Source organism: Narcine bancroftii, chromosome 10 (genome assembly GCF_036971445.1).
Source record: "Narcine bancroftii isolate sNarBan1 chromosome 10, sNarBan1.hap1, whole genome shotgun sequence".
Classification (NCBI taxonomy): domain Eukaryota; kingdom Metazoa; phylum Chordata; class Chondrichthyes; order Torpediniformes; family Narcinidae; genus Narcine; species Narcine bancroftii.
The window spans coordinates 88,380,171-88,404,693 of NC_091478.1; the positions used below are offsets into that span (position 1 = coordinate 88,380,171).

General features: G+C 39.2%; 1 long non-coding RNA gene across 1 annotated transcript; it reads right to left on the reverse strand.

Moving 5' to 3' along the window:
- Positions 1-17,491: 17,491 nt before the first annotated feature.
- Positions 17,492-22,219, reverse strand: LOC138744000 (uncharacterized). Its single transcript, XR_011345180.1, has 2 exons — positions 21,734-22,219; positions 17,492-19,492 (listed from the first exon to the last, which is right to left on the reverse strand). It is a non-coding gene; the product is annotated as an uncharacterized lncRNA (long non-coding RNA).
- Between the last annotated feature and the right edge of the window lie 2,304 nt (positions 22,220-24,523).

A 24,523-nucleotide genomic window follows, 5' to 3' on the forward strand; every position in this document is an offset into this window, starting at 1 on the left:
CTGTTTTATCTGCACCAATAATTGATGGCTCCTTAGACATCTCATGAGGCACATGCAAGAAAATTGCTCACTAAGGGAATGAAACAAATTGGATTAGGTCACCCTAATTCTTTTTGGCTTGCAGGAAAAAGAAGCTCATGCGTGTACTTTGACAATAAATCTGAACTTTGAATGTTGACGTTGTAGCACATGTGCAATTGAAGATTTAGGTTCTAATGTCTCAACCATACAAATCATTTGCTTAGTTACAAATAGAATATTGAGCTCAGTTTAGGGAACTCTCACGTTAGGAATAATATCAAGGACAAAGACAGAATGTAAAGGCAGAAAGCTATCTTTAGAAGTGAAATGGTGCTTTCATTGTTATAACAAAGAGAAATAGCTGAAATTTGGGAAATAACATTAAAATGATTGAAGATTTTAAACAGAGAAATTAAAAGAATCCTTTGTCAATAGTTAATAATTTGCTAACAATGGTAAAGATTACCACTCGAAGAGCCAGGAAAGAATTCCTCCTTTTGCAAGATTTTTTTTATGAGTTTGTTTTTTTTTTCAATGATGGCAGAAATATCTAAATTAGCTTTTAAAACAAGAAAAACAAGTGAGTAGTAAAAACAAGGGCAGTACGGTCAGAACTGCTACTACAGTAGCTCTACCATTAGTTTGGACCCACTGAGTGCCTGGAGAGAAGAGTCAGTGTTGCTCCGTGGGGTTCTACCACCCAGTCCAACTACCAATGGCTCCGTACAGGCTTTAAACGGCCTGTTAAAGAAGCCAAAGGTGCTTTATTGTAAAATCGTGTAATCACGGGGTTTGAGGACAAGCTGGAAAGTGCCTCAAAGAGTTGCTGACTCCTGGGGGAGCAGCGGACTAAAGCAGGGCACCAAAAGCATGGAAGCCAACTACCCCATTTGAGAAAGAGAGGCAGAGACTACCCATCAGGATGGGGAACTTGACGACAGACCAGTGAGGGCCTCTGCGGCTGAAGAACACACAGGCAGTGAGCTGTTGGTGACTCAAGGCAAGGAACCCACCACGCAGGCTGCGGGCTGCTGGTGTCTGCAGTCAAAGGGGTCACACCAGGCTGCAGAATGCTGGAGATTGACTCGACACTGGCTGAGAGGGGGGGGGGGGGGGGTAAAGGTATTGGAACGAGGGTGGTGAGGGCAGTGAAGTCTTCCTGATCATGTCGGAGGTTCAGATCTGGAGCTCAGGTTGTCGATGGTTTGGACTGAAGTCTGTGTGGCTGTGGAGGCTGTGGGAGTGCTGGAGACTAATCCATGGACACTCGGTGACTCTGTGGGGACTTCCTTTCACTTCTCTTTTTCTAACTTTAAGAGGCAGTGGACAATTTCTGCTGATGGTGAATCTGTCTGCCTTATGGTAGACAAAAATAAAATTTGTGTAATATTGTAGCCGTTTTAGTGCATGGCAATAAAGGAATCTTGAATAAGCAGAGAGCGTATTCACGGGGCTATCACAATTGTAATGTTTTTATTGTAATGTTTGATGAACTTGTTCAACTATAGCTTCTCTATTTTTTCTTCCTTGATCCTGCTGAGCATCTACAGCTTTGACCTCCATACTATAAAGCATTTTGAGTTGACTGCTACAAATGAGAACTCTAGAAATGTAAATATTTCCAGTGTTCACACTGCAAAATCCATTACATCCTTAATATACTGGACACTTATTTTTAATAACAACATACTGTACTTATTAAAGGCGTTAAGTTGTTGAAAGGTAATTAAAATATTTTAGCCTCCACACAATGATGAGATAGACTGTTTTCTACATCATGAGCTTCTATGGTGATTGTTACCAGATTTTAAAGTCATTGCTATAAATCTCATCCAATATTACTATTAGCTGATGGCCCTTTATTATTATAAAATTCTGTGCATATTGTGTATATTAAAGGAAATTAAAATGGCTACATTTAATGAACTCTGCCATACATTCTACACTGTTTCTGTGCTGTACAAAAATGTAATCTGGCTGATTGAGAGATATGTAAAAGAAGGTCCATGATTAATTTATGGATAACATTGTGCTGTAAAGAATGGATGAATATTTGTTGCTTACTACCTCCTATGTTATTGTCAAGATTGCATCATTTTCAAGCTTTTTTTAAATTATACAAAATAATCATGTTAATTTACTTTATTTTGTGGCAAATTTGTTGGATTTTAAATGGATGCATATGTGATGCAAAGCAATACAATGTGTAGTCTTTCTGTGAGGCATTACATTCTTATTCGGAGCTGATTGTTGGCCATGCAAATTATTATTAAAGTTAAACACATAGAACAAAATAAATGCCTCATTATTTTCCTTCTGTGTGTATATTTATACATTGTTCTCATTGAAAAGATGTGAGAAAATTAATTTTTGATGCAATTGGTTTACCTTGTGTGAAAACAACTTCTTCTAAAGGTAAAATGGAAGTGTTTCCATTTGAACATGTATGAAAAATTATGTTTAGCAAACATCGAACTCCGAGTCAAACTCATCAAGTCTCCATTGGTTATGCTACCAGCATGGAGTATGTCTCTGAAAGTTTTTCTGATTAAAATATGTTCTTCCACCATTCATCTTTCAGACACCTTTAAATATTTTTGCAATATATCAAAATACACAGAGGAACGCCATTGTGCTCTTAATACATAGCTATGTATATGTACTATGTCTGTGACATTTTTCCATTGACACATTCATCACAATGAGAGACTTTACAGAGCTCAATGTGATATCTATCAAATAAAAATTACATTGCCTGATTTAATTCAGTATAGAAAAGGTCATAAATTTGGGGGATTTTTAAAGGGCAGGTCAATCTTATTTTTAAAAATGGTAAATGGAAATAGTTATTTATGCAACCATCTGCCAAGTTCTCAACAATCTGCTGCATCTTGAGCGGTGAATGTTGGTTATTGGAGCCAAGCAAATCTGCTCCCTCCTCCCAACTTGCTATCTTGCCTTCCTTTATGCATCAATAATTCTGGCTACAGTCCCTTCTTGCAGTCATGAACGTGGATCAGTAATTAGTAGAGTCCCTAGCGCTCATTCTCTGGCATGCCACCAATCAGAAATTGGCCTATTTATTTGGAAACTCTGTTTACTGTACAATTAGTTGGCCAGTCTTCTGTCATGTTAATAATTACTCCCAAAAGAATGAGATTTTGTGAGACAGCGCATCAAGCGTTTTTGGAAATCCAGCAACATTATAAACATTGTTTCCCTTTTGTCCTACCTGATAATTACATCCTCAAAGAACAAGAATTCGACAAACACTATTTCCCTTTCATAAAACCATGTGACTCTGCTTGCACTAAGGTTTTACAATGATCGTCTTCTGCTTTATTTATAATGGATTCCAGGCTGTTTTTTTTTCAATATGTCCTAAACCTTTCTGTTTTCTGTCTCCTTTCCTCAGTGTTTGTCATGTTAAGTCATCAAGTACCATCTGAAGATACGGCATTCTCCAGTCCTCAGGTCAACACACACACACACACACACACACACACACACACACACACACACACACACACACACACACACACACACACACACACACACACACACACACACACACACACACACAAAAAAACAGACATAACATACTTACAAACAATACATATACATGGCAAGTATTGCATCTATAAAAAAATAATTTTTGTTTCATGAATATGAGAGTTTCAAATGGTTAATGTGAGCAGTTCCTTTGGTCATTCAGCATCTCACTGCCCGTGGGAAGAGGTTGTTCCTCAGTCTGGAGGTGCTGGCTCTGATACTGCTGAGTCTCTTTCCCGATGGGAGCAGTTGAAAGATGCCGTGTACAGGGTGGAAGGGATCCTCAATTATTTTGTGCACCCTCTTCAGACAACAATCCCAATAAATCACGTTGATGGGGGGGGGGGGGGCGGCTGGGAGAGGGAAACTCCAGTCATCATCTCTGCCACTCTTACTGTCCTGTGGATTGATCTCCAATTCATTTCACCACAGCGGCCGTACCACACTGTAATGGAATTGGCCAGGACACTCTCGATAGGGCTCCTGTAAGATATTGACATAATGGTGGCAATTAGCCTTGCCTGCTTCATCTTATCAGGAAGTGCAGTCTCTGTTGCGCATTCCTGACAAATGAGATGTTGAGTGTCCATGATAGGTCACAAGTGCAGTGAACTCCAAGGAACTTGGTGCTCTCCACTGTCCCCATCTCAGAGTTATTGATGTGTAGTGGAGGGTGGTCATTCCTTATCCTCCTGAAGTCTATGATCACCTCCTTCATCTTGTCCACATTGAGACTCAATTTGTTACTCTTGCAGCATATCACGAGATCTTCCACCCCTTCTCTGCAATGCATCTCATTGTTGCTGATGAGGCCGACGACTGTTGTGTCATCTGCAAACTTGATGACACCGTTGGAGCTGGATCTGGCGATGCAGTCGTGAGTCAGTAGTAGAAGCGGAGTCGGCTGAGCACAGAGCTCTGAGGTGTGCCAGTGCTCAGCGTAACAGTGCTTGATGTTCTGCTACTGACCTGGACAGATTCTGTTCTTTCCATTGTGAAGTTCAGAATCCAATTACTGAGAGGGGCGATGAGTTTCAGTGAGAACAACTTCTGGGGAACGATCATAGTTGTATTTTTCAAATCTGCCATCTGCTTGAGGGTAGACGGGATGAACCTGGTGCCATCAGGAGTAAGGGTGTGCAGGGGAGGGGGGGGGGGATATGAAATCTGAATGTTAAAAGACACATCTCCCTGGAAAATGATGAATTGGGCTCCCCACATGTGCCCAGGTAATGTTCTCTCTTTAGCTCCAAAACAGGTTTTAACCATCCAATTTAGATTTGCTTCAATGTTTAATGGTCTACTCAACTTGCACAGCTCATCTGTGTGATATGATTCTGTGCAATATGGTTCTGTGCATGCGATGTGGAAACGTGGTGATGCATGTAACATGACATCACTGCCCTGCAACCTCATTGTCCGGGCTGTTCGTATACCTGCACGTCCCTAATCATCCTCAGGAGAAGTGTTCTTGGCAGAGAAGCACTTGGGTTTTTTTTCTAATCTATCATGCAAAGGGGTTCCAAGAGTTGTAAAGTCAAGACAAGTCAAGTTTATTGTCATCTGATTATACAAATACAACCTGACAAAACAGCGTTCTCCAGTCCTTGATGCAAAAACCTGCAGACTCACAACCAGACATAACAGACATACAGACAAACAATACATTTTGCAGGTCAAAAATTTTATTTATTCAAATAAATAAATAAATATTGTTTTGTACAAATGAGAGTCTTGGACGGTTAGCGCGAGCAGTTCCTTTGGTCGTTCAGCATTCTCACTGCCCGTGGGAAGAAGCTGTTTCTCAGCCTGGTGGTGCTGGCTCTGATACTCCTCTATGTCTCCCCTGATGGGAGCAACTGAAAGGTGCTGTGTACAGGGTGGAAGGGTTGCTTATTGACAACGATCCCGGTAGATCACATCAATAGGAGGGAGGGAGGTAAGATCATCTCTGCGACTCTTACAGTCCTGTGGGTTGTTTGAGTGACATTCCCTCTGCAAGTCATGGGTGATATGTTGCTGCAGCTTCCACAAGGAGTTCAATCTCAGATTATGTGTGAAAATATTGTGAACAACTGACAACTTCAAAACCATGCAGAAGTACTGAAGCAGTTGGCAGTTCGCTGATAGTTTCCTGAAAAATCCAAACCAGTTTTGAAAGAAACAGTGTCATTGTTTCTTCAACAGGGTCCCGATTTGTTCATGGCTCAAATATATCCTATTTAATCTTTTCCCTCTCTCTTTCAAGAACCTAAAGTGCAATTTCATTAAACTCATCTAAACACTGCAATACAAAGAGATACCGAGTTCATGATGTCTATTAAGGTCTAAACATCTTTGCACCACATCAGTATGTGTAGAATTGCTTTGTTCCTGACATAAAAGCCTTTTTTAGAAATGTGATTGCCCTAGATGCTATTCATTTGGGTAAATTATAACTTTGTGCAGTAGTCTTAAATCGGTGACAATAGGTTTGAAGCATATTTTATCCTGATATTCATTTCTAGTTAATTGGCCAGAGAAATATATGTGGAGCTGCCAAGATTATCAGAAGGTCTGGAAGATGAAGAAGAGAATGATGAAGGAATGGTCAGGAAGATGGTTGATCAGGGCGAGTTGAGGAAATAATGGAAGGAAAGATCAAGGAATTGACCAGGAGTTGTGGAAACTGGATGGGTTTGGTAGCATGAGCAGCGAGGGGTGTGGATGGGGTAATATTAAAACTGAAACATTAAAGGCAGCATCTCTGACAAAGTTGAATAACATCATAAGGAAAAGGGGCTCTCTATATGCCATGCAAGTGAGCTGCGTGACCAGCTGAGTTTCTCCAGCATATATATGAATCAGCTGTTTTCCATTACCTGGCAATTATATTCATATTCTCATATTCATAAACACAATCAAGATCTCCACCAAATACTGAAAACTCAGAATAAGATGTCCCATTTCTGGGCTATGAAAGAGAGTTAAATTTTATAGATAAAACATTTAAAAATATGTTCCTTATTGTAAATTCTAAAGGAATGTTATGCAAGAATACGTAAGTAATTAATGATTGGGAAAGATCAATAATTTTGTGTATGTGTGTGAGAAATGTTAAATTCCAGATGTTTTGGCAAATGAAAGTTTTTAAAATGTCTCTCGTCACTCACTCTTTTAAATACGTACCTAAATCTGAAGAAAAATTGCAATATGATATCTTTGCCATATTGTTGATCAACGGAAAATTCAACCTTCCAAAGACAAGAGTGTATTTTCCAAATTATGGGCAGGTAACCAGTAGTTGGAGTCTGAGCTGAAGGATACATGGTAATTAGAACTTGAAGCACAATTTAACATGCATAAAGATTCTGCTAATAAAGCATAAATTCTTGGCGTTAATATTCTTTGAAGTTCACCTTGCCCAAGTTTCAATTGAAATTCTCTGAAAAACAATGGAGTTCAAATTAAATTTCAACTATTTATACTATATGGGCAATATAATCACTGTTGCACATAGTACTTTGTTTCCAAAATTTGATTTTGTTGGCTTTAATATTTTTAGTGCATTTACAGAACAAATTTTGACCCCATTAGTTTTAAGGGAACATGAGCAAAATGCTGATTCAACAAATATAAAGGTTAAGGAAATGCTATTTTGTAAAAGAAAAACCCTCAAAATTAATTCACTAGACAGCATAACTTGGCACATATTGTTGTGTCTTAATGAATAAGTCATCTTTCTTCTCTAATCTATCACTATTCTCAGCAATTCTGAGTGGCATATTAATTGAACCTGAAAGTTTTATTCAGGTGAATAATAAAGTATTTAGCTGTTTAAAAATGATTATTGTTACACCTTTGGCATATCCTGTAGAATAATCATCTAGGATTGTATAGAAAGCCAAACACACATTAATCTTAATGCAATAGGATTATATTAAAATTAAGTCCAGTAAGGAACTATTTAAATCATGTGCTCATTATTTACTATTTTAATTCAACTATTTTAGGCAGTGTTTTACAAATTTGTTCCTCTGATCACAGAGATGCAGTACTTCAGCCTATCCAGTATCGAGCATCCAAACACTAATGCTACTTTAGTTATCCCAAATTCCCGTGAACTCCACCCAGATTCCACCACTCACCAACTACAATTTTCAGCTTGCACATCTTTGGGATGTGGGAGGGGGCTGAAGCACCCAATGAATACCCATTCAGTCACAGAGAAAGCATATAAACTCCATACAGACAACACCAGAGGTCCGGAGCGCTGAGATACAACTGCATCCTTTTGCTGCTTCCCTTCTGTACCTTACATTAGAAATGGATTTGTGCTTTCTCACCGCCACGTGAGACTGAAGAGAATGCTAACCCTTGATCACAAGGGCATGTGATATTTTGTCCTTCTCTGTACACCTAGCTTTCTTTTCTACCTTCTCCATGTGTCTCTTCGTCAAACTTATCATTCCCTAATGTGCAATGCCATTGTTAATGAGCTTGTCAAGGTAAGACTGAAAATGGCAAATACTCAAAATCTGAAATGGAGAGGGAAAAAAAAGCTCAAAACTCTCGAAAGCTAAAGAACCATTTGTGGAGAGAGCAACAAGATCAATACTTGTCTAATAACCTGCAGATATCCTTACCTTAATTTCATAATGAAGGGATTCATATGAAAAATGATAGCATATTTACATATAGAAGGAATACTCACAAAAAGAATGATTTCTAACTATATGATAATAGAACTACTTTGAAAAATAGTCCAGTGCAAGCTTTAGTCATAATGTGTTATTAATTTCGTCGATAGGTTAATGCAGTAGATACTTAGAGCTTGACCTAGATAATTCTAGGGCAAGTTGCCGAATTGGACATGTAAGAAAAATTACAGGTATCCTCTTAGAATCTAACCTTTAATTATCTGCCAGATAGATTAAATGTACACTAAAAAAAAATTCATCTCTGCCCTGAAGATCACACGTAGCTGTGTTCAGGTGCAGCAAGTCATCCAGATTAAGATACCAGGACAAATCTCCTCCAGTCTCCCTCCTTATCTCTGCTTCTTGTATTTTTTTATGCTTCAAGCATATTAACTCATTGAATATCCTCCTGCTGCAAACGTATGAGAGTCACTTAAAGCTTAATATAAGGATCATTACCATCACCAATATACAACAAAGGAAATTAGGTAATCAATAATCCCTTAAACCTTCCCCCTGATATTGCACACAAATATAGGGATCAAAGTAATTCATAGTTCAAATGTTTATTTTGAATCTTCATCTGATGCTTGATATGTGGGTACAGCAGGTCACCAACTAGTATGTTAAAGGTTCTTTTTATTGTCACGTAATAACACACTAAAAATGTAATGCGCATGATATACTTCAACGATTGTCTGCCATAAAGCAAACAAAGAATTGCCATGAGCATTGCCCAGTGCCCCTAACATTAGAAGAAAGAGAAGCAAAGGAGAGTCCCCTCAAAGATATTGAGTGTCCGTGGATTTACTTCCAGGACACCCACAGCCTCTGCAGCTGCACAGACTCCAGTTCAAACCATCAGCAACCTGTGTTCCAGATCCCAACCTCTGATACGATCGGGAAGCTTTCAGCGCCCAAGGCCTTTCCGGAGTCCTTCTTGCTTTCAGCTCCTTCTCGAATCCTGGTTACAACACCTGATTCCCACGAGCCAGTCTCCAACAGCTTGCAGCCTGTTGTTAGTCCTTTGACCACAAGTGCCCGGATCCATGGACTCTCAGTGATTCTCATGCATGTTACCTCTATAATGTAGTATTACATGACAATAAAAGGAACCTTGAACCTTGAAGTCACCAGCAGGCTGGCGGCTTCATGAGTCCTTTGACTGCAAGTTGCCAACAGCCTGAAGCCTGAGTCTTTCAGCCACTGAGCCCCTCACTGGTCTGCTGCCATGGTCACTGTCCTATAGGGTTGCTTCCTATACTTATCCTTCTCAATGGGAAGTGTTCTTCCCATTTATGGTACTCTACAGGTCCTCTGCTCCTTGAGAGTCTGCAATTCCTCGTGGTATGCTGGCCAGCACAGATATCACCATTGTGTGCATAGGATTGTAAAAAGAACACCATTGGCCCCTTGAATAGGCCAATTTAAAGCCTGTACAGAACCGATGACATTTGGATTGAGTTTTAGGATCCAGCAGAGCATCCGCTCCGTGCTCTCCCGGATCCACTCCAGCTTATCTGCAGATGACATCATAGTATACCTAACAGAAACAGAAATATCAATAAAAGAATTACATAAGAAATTGAAAGAGTATGGAGAAATATCCTGCATAAACTTTTGATCCCCCTCATTAGGAGTATATATATTGAGCAAATTCCTCTAGCTTTTGAATTATATGATGTTGCCGCTACGTGTCCTACCCAGTCTCTCTATAATTTGTTATGTTCCACTTCAGTTAGATGCATTTCCTGCACAAATGCTATATCTATTTTTTTCTTTTTTCAGTAAATTTAATAGCCTCTTCCTTTTAATTTGGTTATGTATTCCATTAACGTTTATAGTCATATAGTTCAACGTGGCCATCTCATATCCTGTTTACACCTAATTTCTGCTTCCTCACCACCACCATCCCCCTTTTCCCCATTTTCATCTCTCAGTTTTCCCTTTTTAAACTCAATGTATGACAACACATTTAAAAGATAAAATACTCCAACAACTCCCACATCCAATATTACCTTAACCCCAAATAACCCCCCCCCCTCTCTGAGTTGCCCTTATCCCTTGCTGGGGAAGCACAACTCCCCTTTCCATTTGGATTGCGATCCTGCTCGCAAGCGTCAACTGATTTCCCAGTGACAGTTATTCTCTCCCCCCCAACCCCCCAAGAAAACACTTTTTTTACACAAATATCAAAGATCTCCCTTTTTTCCCCCTTACTTCCTTCCTTCCCTTCTCTTTTCCCTCTTTAGTTCTTTACATATACATTGTTTTTACATCTTTATATATACTTTATTGACATTCTTCATTCTTATTACATCTCTTCATCTCTCCTTCTGTCCTGCAAAAGCTCTGCGAATTCTTGTACTTCCTCCGGATCCAAGAACAGTCTGTTTTGCTCCCCGGGTATAAATATTTTAAGCACAGCTGGATGTCTTAACATGAATTTATAACCTTTTTTCCATACGATCGATTTTGCTGTATTAAACTCCTTCCTCGTCTTTAAGAGTTCAAAACTTATGTCTGGGTAAAAAAAAATATTTTTTGATCCTTGCATTCCAATGGTTTATTATCTTCTCTAATTTTATTCCTTGCCCACTCCAGTATATTTTATCTTGTCGTATATCTCAAAAATTTTACTAAGGTGGATCTTGGTTTTTGATGTGCCTGAGCTAGTGCTCCGTGTGCCCTTTCTATTTCCATTTCTTCCTGCATTTCTATCGTTCCCAAAACCATAGGGATCCATTCTTTTATAAATTCCTTCATATCTGTGCCTTCTTCATCTTCCTTCAGGCCCACTATTCTTATGTTGTTTCACCTACTATAATTTTCCAACATATCAATTTTCTGAGATAACAACTCTTGTGTCTCTTTAATTTTTTTGTCACTTTCTTCCAATTTTCCTCTTTAGTCGTTTTCTTCCATTTCTACAGCCATTTCTCGTTCTTCCACATTTTCTACTCATTTCCCTATTTCTGTCATGACTAGTTCTAATCTTTGCATTTTATCTTCTGTTCTTTTCATTTTTCTTTTAATTGCACTAAATTCTAATGACAACCATTCTTTTAATGCTCTCATTTGTTCTTCAAAAAAAGCTTTATCTATATTCTGTCCATCTGTTTTACCTTCTATTTCTCTGTGAAGATCTTGGTCTTCTTCCTCTTCTTCTGTGTCTGTATCTGTGTTTGTGTCTTCTTCTCTTCTTTGTATCTCTGTCTCTTCTGATTTTCCTGATGAGTTGCTTGTATCACTTTGTCAGGCCTCTTCTTGCTGGGCCTCTTGCTGTTGGTCCTCTCCTTCTGAGCTGCTCATCTGTCAGGCCTCCTGCTGCTGCTCCTCTTGCCGTTCACCCTGTCGACTTTCTTTCTCGCTTGGTACCTCACTCCTTCTCCTGCCACCTTCCTCATCTTCCAACTGAGAGCCCTGGTGTTAGGCGTCCCTCAGCTGGTCGCGCCTTGATTGCCCGCTCCTCGGCTGAGCCCCCTCCCGTTGGTGTTTTCTTTTACCTTAGATTGCACACTGCTCATGGACGACTCCTCACACATGTTCAGTTGCGCACTTTTGTTTGGCTCAGAGAGCCATTTTTGCAGTCCACCAGTCGGGGGGTCGTGACTCCACAGGGTCGACACCAACCTCGGAGAACGGACGTTCTTTGCCACCATGGCTCCCTGTTCCTGCAAATGGAGGTTGGAGACCTTGGGGCCATTTGAGGTGAAAAATAAAACTCTGGGAGCAATGAAGGATGGAGGTTAGAGATTCCAGTTATGACAGAAATGAACGTTGGAGATAGCAGAAAATTCAGAAATGGTGGTCAGAGATCCTGAGAAAAGGTCACAGTTCAAAAACTGGAAGTGGTTGGAGTGACACCCTGATATTCACAACTCCATACTTCATTTTAAATGAGTTCTTAATCAACCTTAAAGGAGGTACGAGCAAATGGTGGAGAAATAGGTGATCAGAATATATTTAGTGAGAAATCCCATTGCAAATGATGGCAACTATAGATTAGCACCCATGGATTTGATTCATTATCAGGACTTCAAGTACATGAGGATAGCAGCTGCTTCCTTCCACAGGCACTGCTTCAGTAGCAGTTAAACCATGCCATCAGCATCCAGTACTCAACCGTTAGAAAATACATTCTTTTGTAATGTACCTGTTGATAAGGTGGATGATACGGTGATGTTGCACAAATCAAAATGGACGAAATTATCACGGAATCATGATTATAATTCTCCACACACATTTTCATTCAAAGATGTATTTTGTGAACTGAAAAGGTTAATTGGGCGCATTTTGGGAGTCCTGCTGGTAGTTCCTAATGAAAGGGTGTAGCTGCAGGGTGAGAGGGGGGATGTTTACAGGAAATGTGTGAGACAAGTTTTACAACACAGGAGCCTGAAATGCACTGCTGGAAGTGGGGTGATGGTGGGGAAAGCTAATTCAACAGCAATGTTGAAGAGGCATTCAAACAGGTGTGTGAACAGGCAGGGAATAGGGGGATATCAGATGCAGGCAGATGGGATTGGGTTTCTTTTGGCATCATGTTCATCACAGATATGAAGGGCTGATGGGTCTGTAACTCTGCTGATCTTTTCTATGTTCCATAAAACATGCAGCATTTGGCTGGATTTGTGCTAATAATTTCAGGACTTTCGTGCAGAAGCACATATCGACAGGTCGCAGATTTGTTGGCAGATGTTAACTGGTGATTCACAACTGTGCTCTAACATTGGGATCCTTTTGGTAATCCAGCAGTAGAGAGCTAATTCACAGAAGCTTATCAGTGAACCTTCTTGAACAACCTGCAGTAACTTGGACCCAGCACAAGCATTTCTCCAGATTTTAATGAATAAACATGGCTATGTGGGTTTGAGGCAAAGGACAACATTTTTAGAATGTTTTATTTGACTGAGGATGTTCAAATCTTAAATATTTTAATGGGTTTTCAAGTTCAATTGTATTTTTATCTGAATCTACATATACAACCAGATGAAACAGTTTCTCCAGACCATGGTACACATAATAGATTTCTCACACAGCACATAATTGTCACATACATCCACAGAAATATAATATAAATATGTATAAATATTCAGGAATAATTTACTCAGCTTCATTTATAAGAGAACCAAGTTAACAGAATGACGTTCATCAATCTCACAGCCTGCAGAAATAAGCTATTTCCCATCCTGGCAGTCTTTGATGCTCCTGCACCTCCTACCTGATGATAATACATCAATGGTAGGGATCCTCAGATTGTGATTCAGTTATCAGATTCATTGTCAGAGTACATAAAGTAACATCAAATATTATATTTTATTTATAATTTTTTAATCATATATCATCAATTATAACATATTCATACAGAAAGTATATAATTGAATAAAACCCTCCCTCATCCACCCCACTAACACCCATCCTCCTCCCCCTTCCACCTATGAAGAAAGAAGAAAGATCATCACTTAAAAACAACAATATTCAACATTTTAGCTCTGAAAACCGAGACACCCACCAGAGCGAATTGAGTGATACCATTTTAAAAATACTCAACTCTCTTCTCCACCCCGGGTCGTCCCAACAAAACATATAACATCTCCAAAGATATAAAGTAAGAAACCCCAAATAATAATAAAAAATAATAAAAGAAAATAAGGGAGAAAAAAACTAAAATCGATGATTAGGTCAGTATAAATTCCCTTAATTACGAGAAGGGGCTCTAGCCACTAATGGCACAAGGCCCCGGAAGAGGAAAGCAGAAGAAAAGAATTCACCTCCCCCAGACAGAACATCAAAATTTAATTTCAATCAGTCAATCAAGTACGATGAGCTCTCTATTGACTTGATAATCATCAATTTCAACTTGAACCTCAGTCGCTGTCTTGCTGATGGAATCCCTCCCTTCGATTTTTCCTGATCCCCTTCCATTTGTTGAGATGAATAACATTTTCTCCCCTTCTGCTTATTATTAGGCAATAAACTGGCAAATTCCAAAGCTTGAGATTCATTAGCAGAAAATTGTACTTGAAATTGTCCATAAAAATTGTTAAGAACTGCTGGGTATCGAAAAGCAAATCTCTATCTTTTCTTCCACAAAACTGGCTTTGCTGGGTTACATTCTCTTCTTCTTTTAACAATTTCATTACTCATATCTGCATTAAAAAAATACTCTATTATTCTGAATCAATAAAGGGCTTTGTTGTTCCCTGGCTTTTTGAACTGCCATCCTCAAAATCATTTCTCTATCTTGATAATGTAAACATTTAATCAAAATAGAGCATGGTGGTTGTCCCAGATATGTTTTTTTTTTTCCTTTGAGCTCTATGTGTTCTATCAAGTTCCAAACCATTCGGAAAACTCTCTGGTCCCAAAATTTCAGACAGCCAATTTTGAAAAAAACTGTTCTGGATTACTGCCCACAAAGTCCTCAGCCAAACCAACAATTTTTACATTATTTCTTCTACTTTAATTTTACAACATATCAACTTTTTGCAATAAATCCTTCTTCTGAATTTCCTACGCCAGAAAAGAATCTTCTATCTTATTAACCGTATCTTTACATTCTTCTACCTCCATATGACATTCCTGAAAGTCTTTTCAAATTTTTGAACTTTAATTTTAATTTTATCAACAGTTTTATTACACTTTACCATATATGTCTTCATTACAGTCATTTCTTCTTTAATCGCTCCCAGTTGAGTAGTAAAGTCTGCTTTCACTTCTGCAAAATTTGCATCCATTTTTTCACTGATTGAATCCATTTTTTTCAAAAATGTTATAAAAAATCTGTGGATCAAGAGGTTTTGGGGTAACATAATATACACCCATTTTACCTTGAATATATTGATCTCCTCTTTCTTCTTCTGAATCCTCTCCCTGTGATTGCGGTACAAGATTCTCCTCTTCCACTCCTACCTCCTCTTCTTCTTCTTCTGTAGATGTAGCCAGTGGTTGAAATTGTAAACAGGCTTTCTGCTTGGCCCCCGTTTGACCTGCAACTGTAATAAAAGTTGGGTCTGCAGGCACCGACTCGAAGCCCTGCGCATGCACGTTGATTCAACAATCATTTTTGAACTTTTCTTCTGTGCTTCAGCTCCCTGAGAAGGCGGCACTGGAAGTTTGAATCCTTACCCGAGGAGGCTTGGTAGATTGAGGCTGGAGAGGAACCAGGATCAGAAGCTGAGTCTTCAAGGTAGGCCCAGCTTCTTCCATCACTGTAACTTCAGTCAGAGTCAGTTTTTCTTTTGCAGTCTGTGTTCTAGATTTTTTTTGCAGCCATCTTTTCAGACCTCTAGAAGAGTTTTCAATTTTTTTTTAATTAAAAAGTCAGGTATCAATTAATTCTGCCAGGAGAGGTATTTTCCACATCTTCTCCCTACACCACGAACCCCCCCCCCCCCCCCCATCACATACAACTCTGAGATTTTTTTATTTTTTTTCCTGCGGACGAGGCAGAACTTTCACTTAACGGTAATGCCCAAAAAGAAAATTTATATAAATAAATAAAGAAATGTAAACAAATTGACTGTGCAATACAGAGAGAATTTTTTTTAAATTAATAAAATGCAAAAGTAAGCGTCCATAAATAAGTCCCTGATTGTGTTTGCTGTTGAGGAGTCTGATGGTGGAGAGGTGACAGCTGTCCTAAACCTGGTGTTCTTGTGGCATCTCTACCTCTTTACTGATGGTAGCAGTGAGAACAGAGCGTGTACTAGTGTGGATCCTCGATTCTTACAGCTGCTCTCCAACAACAGCATTCCCTGTAGATATTCTCGATGGTGGAAATGGTTTTGCCTGTGATGTCCTGAGCTGTGTCCATTACTTTTTGGAGGTCTTTATGATCATGGGTATTGGTGTCTTCTTACTGGACCGTGATGCAGACACTCAGCACACTTTCCACCACACCTCTGAAGAAATGTGGTTCATGAAGTACAAATAATGTTTTTTTAATATTTTAATTCATATATTGGATTAATATGTGCAAATGCTTTTTTAATTGAACTCAACAAAGACATTTTTAAAATATAAATAAATAAATACAAACAAATACAAGGAATGTGGATCCTCAATTTTGTTTCATTTTTTTCTTAACTGCTTTAATGAGTCACATGCTTTAATAGCTTGATTCATTTTTAATACTTTTGAAAACATATTCAAACATTTCAGAAGTATTCACTCTTTGACAGACCACTAGCATTGACAGGGAGCTTGGTTCAGCAGCTATGATCATTTTCTACAACTGTTTCATGAATTGCATGTTCAATGCACCACAACCCTTACCCACTCCTCACTTAAACTGATCACATGATGGGACTTATGTTTAAGGGGCATGTGTGCTGGGCTCCCTGGTAAGCATCTGGCTAATTTGATCCAGCCAATTCTCACTGGGGAATGCACATTAAAAAGTGTAGGCTTATTCTAAAGGTCGACAGCAAGCACGGGCAACACTGCACCAACAGCAAAATGCAGTCATTTTTCACTGCACTCTCCAAGGTAAATGGGATAATTGAATTTGAGAATTGCATCCAGTCTAACATTTGGGTTTTCTATTTACATCTAAAAGGTTTTTTAAAAAGAGAAATAGCTCATACTAACATACACGAGTTTATGTACGGCAGCCACTCATCATATAAAATACACTGAGCAAAACAGGACTCCCTAAAGAGAAGTACATGCACAAAATGTTGTGGTTCAATGGCGGCTCAAAAGTTCCTGCAGTTTGTATTTCACAGATTCATTGCTTTAGTCTTGCAAATAGAGAAATAGAGTTCTGACCATCTTGAACATTGTCCACAAAGACCTCAAGTTGGAACAAAATGGAAAATGAAAGTGCTTATGAATGAATGTGGATGAATCACTGCTCTCAGAGAGCTTACTGTCAATTTCAGATCCCATGGTAATCAGGGATTGTAAAGTCTGTGACCCATAATGTAGTAAATCCTATAGCCAATACCTGTCAGGCTCTTGAACCTCCCTTTGGTGCACTAATCATGGACAGTGTTGACAGCACAAAAGGACGGTGTACTACTACATTACATTTTTTGAACAAAGATTACTGTGAATATTTATTATCTATCTTGTGTATTTATTTCCTCTTTTAATTTAATTCAATTGGTTATTTTTTTTAAACAAGTACCTCTTTGGCAGCAGGAAGTAAGGATTTGTATGGCAATAAACTCTTTATCAGTCATTATTCGAAATCACATTCTAACATAAATTGACATAAATCTGAAACAATATACTAAAAACAATTTTATTTTGTCAATAATCAAATACATTCCCCATCTGGTGCGGGGCAGTGTACAAATTAATTATGTACAGCAGTAGATACATCTATTTCTGTTTATTTAATGATTTCACTGATATTGTCAAATGTTAAATCTTTGGAGAGTGAAGTCATTGAGTCAGAAGGTGAAGCTTCCCCCTGGGTGGAGTTATGAATCTGACAGGAGTTGTATACAGGCCTCCAAACTGCACCCAGGGTGTGGAGTGCAAACGACAGAGAGAGGTTGAGAAGGCATGCATAAAGGGCAATGTTGCAATAGTCATGGCGGATTTCAATTTTTTGGGAAAACCAGGTTGGTGCTAAAACCTTCAGGATGCCTTCTAAGAGCAGCTCATGGCTGAGCTGATGAGGGAAATGGCAATTCTAGATTGAGTATTGCTTTACAAACTTGATCTGATGAGAGAGCTGAGGGTAAGGGATCACTTAGGAAGCAGTGATCATTGTAGAATAGAATTTGCTCTGCAATTTGAGAGGAAGAAACTAAAGTCAGATATGTTAGTACACCAGTGGAAAAAAGGGGAGTACAGAGGTAGTGTGGAAGACATTAGTAGTGTGCCAGATGACTAAGGATATCAGGGAAGTGAAATGAGTGCAGTTCCTATTTAAAGGGAAAAGGTGCTCAGAAAGCTGAATGATCTACGGGTAGATAAGTCATGATGGATTACACCCTTGGGTTTTGAAAAGAAGTAACTGTAGAGATTCTGGAAGCATTGGTAATGATCTTTCAGGAATCAACAGATTCTGGCATGGTCCCGGACGACTGGAAAATCATGAATGTCGCAGCACTGTTCAAGTAGAGAAGGAGGGGGCAGAAAGGAAATTTTAGACTGGTTAGCCTGATATTAGTGGTGAGGGAGATGTTGAAGTCAATTATCAAAGATGAGGTTGCACAGTACTTGAAGGCACTTGACAAGATAGGTCAAAGTCAGCATGGTTTCCTTAATGGTTTCCTTAAGGGAAAATCTTGCTTACAAATCTATTGGAATTCTTTGAAGAAGTGGCAGTAAGCTAGACAAAGGAGGTACAGCACATGTTGCATATTTGGAAAATCAAACAGCCTTTGGCAAGGCTTCTTAACAAGATGAAAGCCCATGGAATTACAGATAAGATACTAGCATGGGTAGAGCATTGGATTGGTGGAGACGTGGGTAGTGAGGAGGAAATAGAGAGCCTTGGAATGATTATAAAACTGGGCAAAGAAGTGGCAAATAAAATACAATATTGGAAAGTGTATGGTCGTGCACTTAGGTAGAAAGATTGAAAGGGCAGACTATTATTTGGATGGGGGAAAAAAATAGAAATTGGAGGGCCAAAGGGACTTAACAGTCCTGGTGTTGGATCTGCTAAAGGTTAATCTCCAGGTTGAGTCAATGGTGAAGAAGGTGCATGCAACGGCATCCATACCTGGAAGAATAGAATATTAGAGCAAATATGTAGTGTTGAGGGTCTATAAGGCCCTGATGAGGCCTTACTTGGAGTATGGGGTACAGTTTTGATTTCAGATTCAGATTTTAGATTTATTGTCAGAGTCCACCCATTACATCACATACAACACTGAGATTCTTTTTCTGCGGGCAAGGCGAATGACCACTTATTGGTAGTGCAAAAATAAACTGTACCCAGCATATTCATGTAAATAATTAAAGAACGGTAAACAGTTAATAAATGTAAATAAACTGACTGTGCAATACAGAGAGAATTTAAATAAAACAATAAGGTGCACAAATATGAGTCGAGGAGTCTGATGGTACAGGGTGGCAGCTGTTCCTGAACCTGGTGGCGTGAGTCTTGTGGCACCCATACCTCTTTCCTGATGGCAGCAGTGAGAACAAAATGTATGCGTGGTGGTGTGGACCCTTGACAGGGGTGGACAGAGACGCGGTGTTCCCTATAGATGTTCTGGATAGTGGGTTGGGTTTTGCCTGTGATGTCCTGGACCTTTGTAATAATCAAGCTGCATATGAGCATACAAAAATACACATCAGCACAACAAAATACAAGACACAGATTTTATTCGAGTCACACCAACAGGAATAAGTATCATTAAGGCTGGGTACCTATCTAATACTAGTGAATCTCATTCGAAGATACAGTGAAAAGGCACAATATTTAAGGCATATTCTTGCGTACAAATTTGATAGACATCTCTTTGAACTCATTATTACAAGCTTATGTTTTACATCCTGCATATCTCCTTTCTAAAGACAGGAAAATGGTTTGACGTCAGTCACATATTCACATGTACAAGTTATAATTAAAATATATACTTCTTGGGTACAAAATCAACAGTAGTCTGGGAGAGTTGCTCCCAACATACATAGAGATGCATTTTCTGCTTCTTTGTTATGAGGACTTTAATTATCATATGTGGAAGGATAGTTTTGTAAACCATTAAAGTTAACAATGGAGAGCAAAACTTCTGGACAGAAACAATATTAAGTCGGGCTAGGCTAGAGTCACTGGGTGCTTTCTGTAGCCTTTGACAATTCAAATCACATCTGATAGGTTGTAAAACCTGGACGGCTGTATTAACATAGGAAGCTTTTTATGAAGGTGCTACCTGCTGACAGATAGCTTGACTCAATCGGCAATCGGTTAGTACTACTAAGTTAAAAAGCATTATGCATTTTGTAAGCTTGGCTGCTTGTGGCTCGCCCAGGTAATGGCTGAACTAGTTAATTCAGAGAGCTTTGCAGAAGCAGATAATTGACCATATCAGCTCCTGTCTGTGCAGTGACGTGGATCTATCCCAGTTTTCCTATCATCAAATTCCTATTTGTGCACCTTATTGTGAATTGACTTATCTGGAATGTGATCTGGCATCATTAATACAAATAAATCTGTAATTTATTTCTCTCATAACAGTAATGATGGGACATCATAAAAATGAAAATTTTAACACCTTTTGGAGAGCTTTAGGCTCAGGGGTATTGATGTCCCCATTCCAGACCGTGATGTAGCCGGTCAGCACACATCTGTAGAATTTTGTCAGAGTTTCTGGTGCAAACTCCTGAGGAAGTAGAGGCGCAGAAGTGCTTTCTTCACGATGCCATTGGTGTGTTGGGTCCAGGAAAGATCGTCCAAGATAAACTCCCAAGAACTTAAATTTGCTCACCCTCTCCACCCCTGATCCCCCAATGATCGCTGGATTGTGTACCACTGGCTTTCTCTTCCTGAAGTCAATAATCATCTCCTAGCTCTTGGTGACATTGAGGGCGAGGTTACTGTCGGTGCATCATTCAGCCAAGTGTTTGATCTCCCTCCTGTAGACAGACTCATCACCTTTCCTTACACAACCCATTACTGTGGTATCATCAACAAATTTGTAGATGGTTTTGTTGTCGAACCGAGCCACACAGTCGTAGATGGAGAGTGAGTAGGGCAGGAGGCTAAGAAGGCAGCCCTGTGGTGCTTCGGTACTGATGGAGATTGTGGAGAAGATGTTCTTACCATTCTTTACTGATTGTGGTCTGGAGGTGAGGAAATCCATGAACCAATTACACAGTGGGGTGTTGAGTCCCAGGACTTGGAATTTGCTGATCAGTTTTGATGATGGTGTTAAATGCCGAACTGTAGTCGATAAAGAGTATCTTGATGAATGCACCTTTACTGTCCAGGTGTTCCAGGGCTTTGTGTTGAGCCAGTGAGATGACATTGGCCATAGACCTGTTGCTATGATAGGCAAACTGGAATAGATCCATGTCACTGAACAGGCAGGAGCTGATATGCTTTAACAGCCTTTCAAAACGCTTGATCACTGTTGATGTAAGTGCTATTGGTCGATAGTCATTAAGGCAGGTTACTACATTCTTTTTGGGCACCGGTATAATTAATACTTGTTTGAAACAGGTGGGTTCCACACCCTGCTGCTCGAGTGAGATATTGAAGATATCCATGAGTATAATGGTAAGTTGGTCAGTACAGATTTTTAATACTCGACCAGGAACTCCGTCCAGGCTGGATGCTTTCCTCGGATTCATTGTCCTGAAGATAGCATACATGGTCATCCTCAGATACGGACAGGATAGGATCATTGGAGGATGTGGGGATGTGGAGGGATGGTCCTTCACTGTTACTGTCCTAAAATCGGGCGTATAAAGCATTGAGTTACTCTGGAGTGAAGCTTTTCCACCTCACCAAATTTAGTTTTTGCCAGGTTATGGCATTTAGGCCCTGTCACAGCTGTCGGGTGTACCTTGTTGTTTCCATTTTAATCCAGAATCTCCACTCAGGCTCCTTATTTAAGAAAAGATCTGCTGACATTGGGGGGGAAATCAGAGAAAATTCACAAGAATGAATGCTGAAATGAAGCGATTAACATATGAGGAACATTGGATGGCTCTTAGACTGTACTCTTTGGAGTTCAGAAGAATGAGGGGAGACAGAGAAGGATTTTGAATATTGAAAAACCTGGAGAGTAGATGTGGCAAAGTTGTTTACCATGGTAGTGGTGTCAAGGACAAGGGAGCACAACTTCAGGAATGAAGGGCGCCCATTTAAAACAGAGATGCAAAAAGAATTTCTTTAGCCAAAGAGTGGTGACCCTCTGAAATTTGCTGCTATGGATGGGTGAGTCATTGGGTGCAATTCAGACAGAGACTGGTAGATATCTGAATTGTCAGGGTATCAAAATTTATGGGGTGAAGGCAGGGGAATGGCAGGGAAGACTCGATAGGTTGAATGATCTACTTCTGTTCCTATTTCCAATGTTCTTATTGTAAACTGAATGTGTCCTTCTAACCAGAAGGGCCCCTTGTTGACATCACAAATAGTGGTCATTGCAAACTTGGAATGTTTTGATTCTTGCACTGTTGGAATGTCTACAGTTAATCAATTTGATGTACAATTCTGATTCTTTCCTGATCTGTGAATTGAAAAGGTTGCAAGCTGGGGCTGCTTTCCCTTTTTTTTGAAAATTTTATTTAAAAAAAAATCATACATAATACTCGTGGCCAGATGCAAAATACAGCAGTAAAATATTAGTATTAAATCCATGATATACAATAGTATAACACCCCAACCCCCTCCCCTAAACAAACTCCAAAAAAAGAAAAGAAACGAAAGTTAGAAAAAACATAAAAAAAGAAAGATAAAGAAAAGTAAGAATACAAGAATAGAAACCTGGTTGCCCTTGGGCACCCCTCACCACTCGGTTCTAATCATTTATATCTTTTTATACTTCCAAGGAGGTTAATGCTAAATTGATAAAATAGGAGAGAGAATATTGGAAGACTTTGGAATAAGGTAAATAAAGAAATTGGAATGAGGAGGATTGTCCTACCTTAAAAAGCCTTTGATACAGAATCAACCTATTCCATTTTCTATGGATAATCAATTTTTTTTTAAATTTGGTCTCGGAAAGGAATTAGATATATAGAAGATCATTATGAAGGAAGGAATTTAATGTCATTATCAATTAAGGGCTTATTTAAGAGATAAATTGTGTCCAACAATGTTATTACCAAAATGTGGTGATGTAGAAATGTTGATACATAATAGAAATGTAAAGATATTTATCTCAGCTATGTGCACTTTATTGTAAAAGGGGACTTTCAAAGAGAGGATACATAGATCCAGACAGCGATGGAAGATGGATCAGGGGCTGCTTTCAATCTGACCTCAAACAAAATCTTGTAGTATATTGAAAATGAATTACTCACAAATCCTGTCAAAGAAACCAGTTACACTTTTAGTCCTTAACGAGAATAAGTGTTTGTCCACATCCTACTGATTAAATGTTTTTTTTTTCCCCCCACTACGTTTCTTTTATGAAAAAGAGGAATGCATTTATTCCAGTAACTGAAAAGATTTCATTTTAAAAGCTTTTATTGTAACTTTGTTGAGAAGCTCTTCATCAGAAAAAGGTGACTGAAGATATTCAAGTAGATCAAAGAATAGCATTTCTCAAGGCCAACAAATTTTTCAATTGTTAGAAAATAAGCACAAATAAAATATGGACTGTCCCCTCTCCCAGTTGATGCTGAGATGTGTACCAAAACAGGAATGGAAGTTAGGCCCAGGAGTCTAAACTTTGCACATTTCAAGAAATCAAAACAAAAAAACGCAAGATGCTGGCATTTTAATTTAGACATACACCTAGGTGACATGCTTTTCGGCTCACAATCCCATGCCCCCCAATACACCCAATTAATTTTTGAATGGTGGAAGAAAACTGAAGCCCCCAGACACATGGAGAAAGTCCAAACTCCTTGATCCCCAGTCCTGATCACTGGTGCTGTAACAGCATTGCGTTCACTGCCATGGTAATCGTGCTGCCCTAATCTGAAATCTGAAACTAAAACAGAAAATAGTGGAAGGTTTCAGCCCTTCAAGTAAAATCAATGGAGAGAGAAAGGGGGTTGATGTTTTGAGTCAAGGAAGCATCACCAGAGCCAGGAAAGTGAAATGTGTACAGTATTTAGGATTTCAGAGAGAAAAAGGCTGGAGAATACTGGGAATTTCTTCGATGAGGTGTGGAGGAAAATCGTCAAAGTGCCAATTACTTTTCAAATGAAGCTGGAAGCGGAGTGTTCATTTCAGTATTAAGACTTCAGGGCTGCAATGTGCTCAGATAGAAGAAGAGACACTCTTTCCAAATTTTTCAAGTTCATCCTTAGAGAAATGATAGAAGGATCAGAGTGGGCGAGGAACAGAGAAATAAACTGAGAAGAAATTGGAAGCTCAGGGCCATCCTTGCAAATTGTGCTTTCAACAAATCGTAAAACCATAGAAAACTACAGCACAGAAAACAGGCCATTCAGCCCTTCTAGTCTGTGCAGAGACATCATTCTTCTAGTCCCACTGACCTGCACCCATTCCGTAATCCTCCAGACTACTCCCATCCATGTATCTATTCAATTTATTCTTTAAACTTAAGAGGGAGCCTGCATTTACTATGTCAGATGACAGTTCATTCCAAACTCCTACCACTCTGAGTGAAGAAGTTCTCCCTAATGTTCCCCACTAAACCTTTCATCTTTCACCC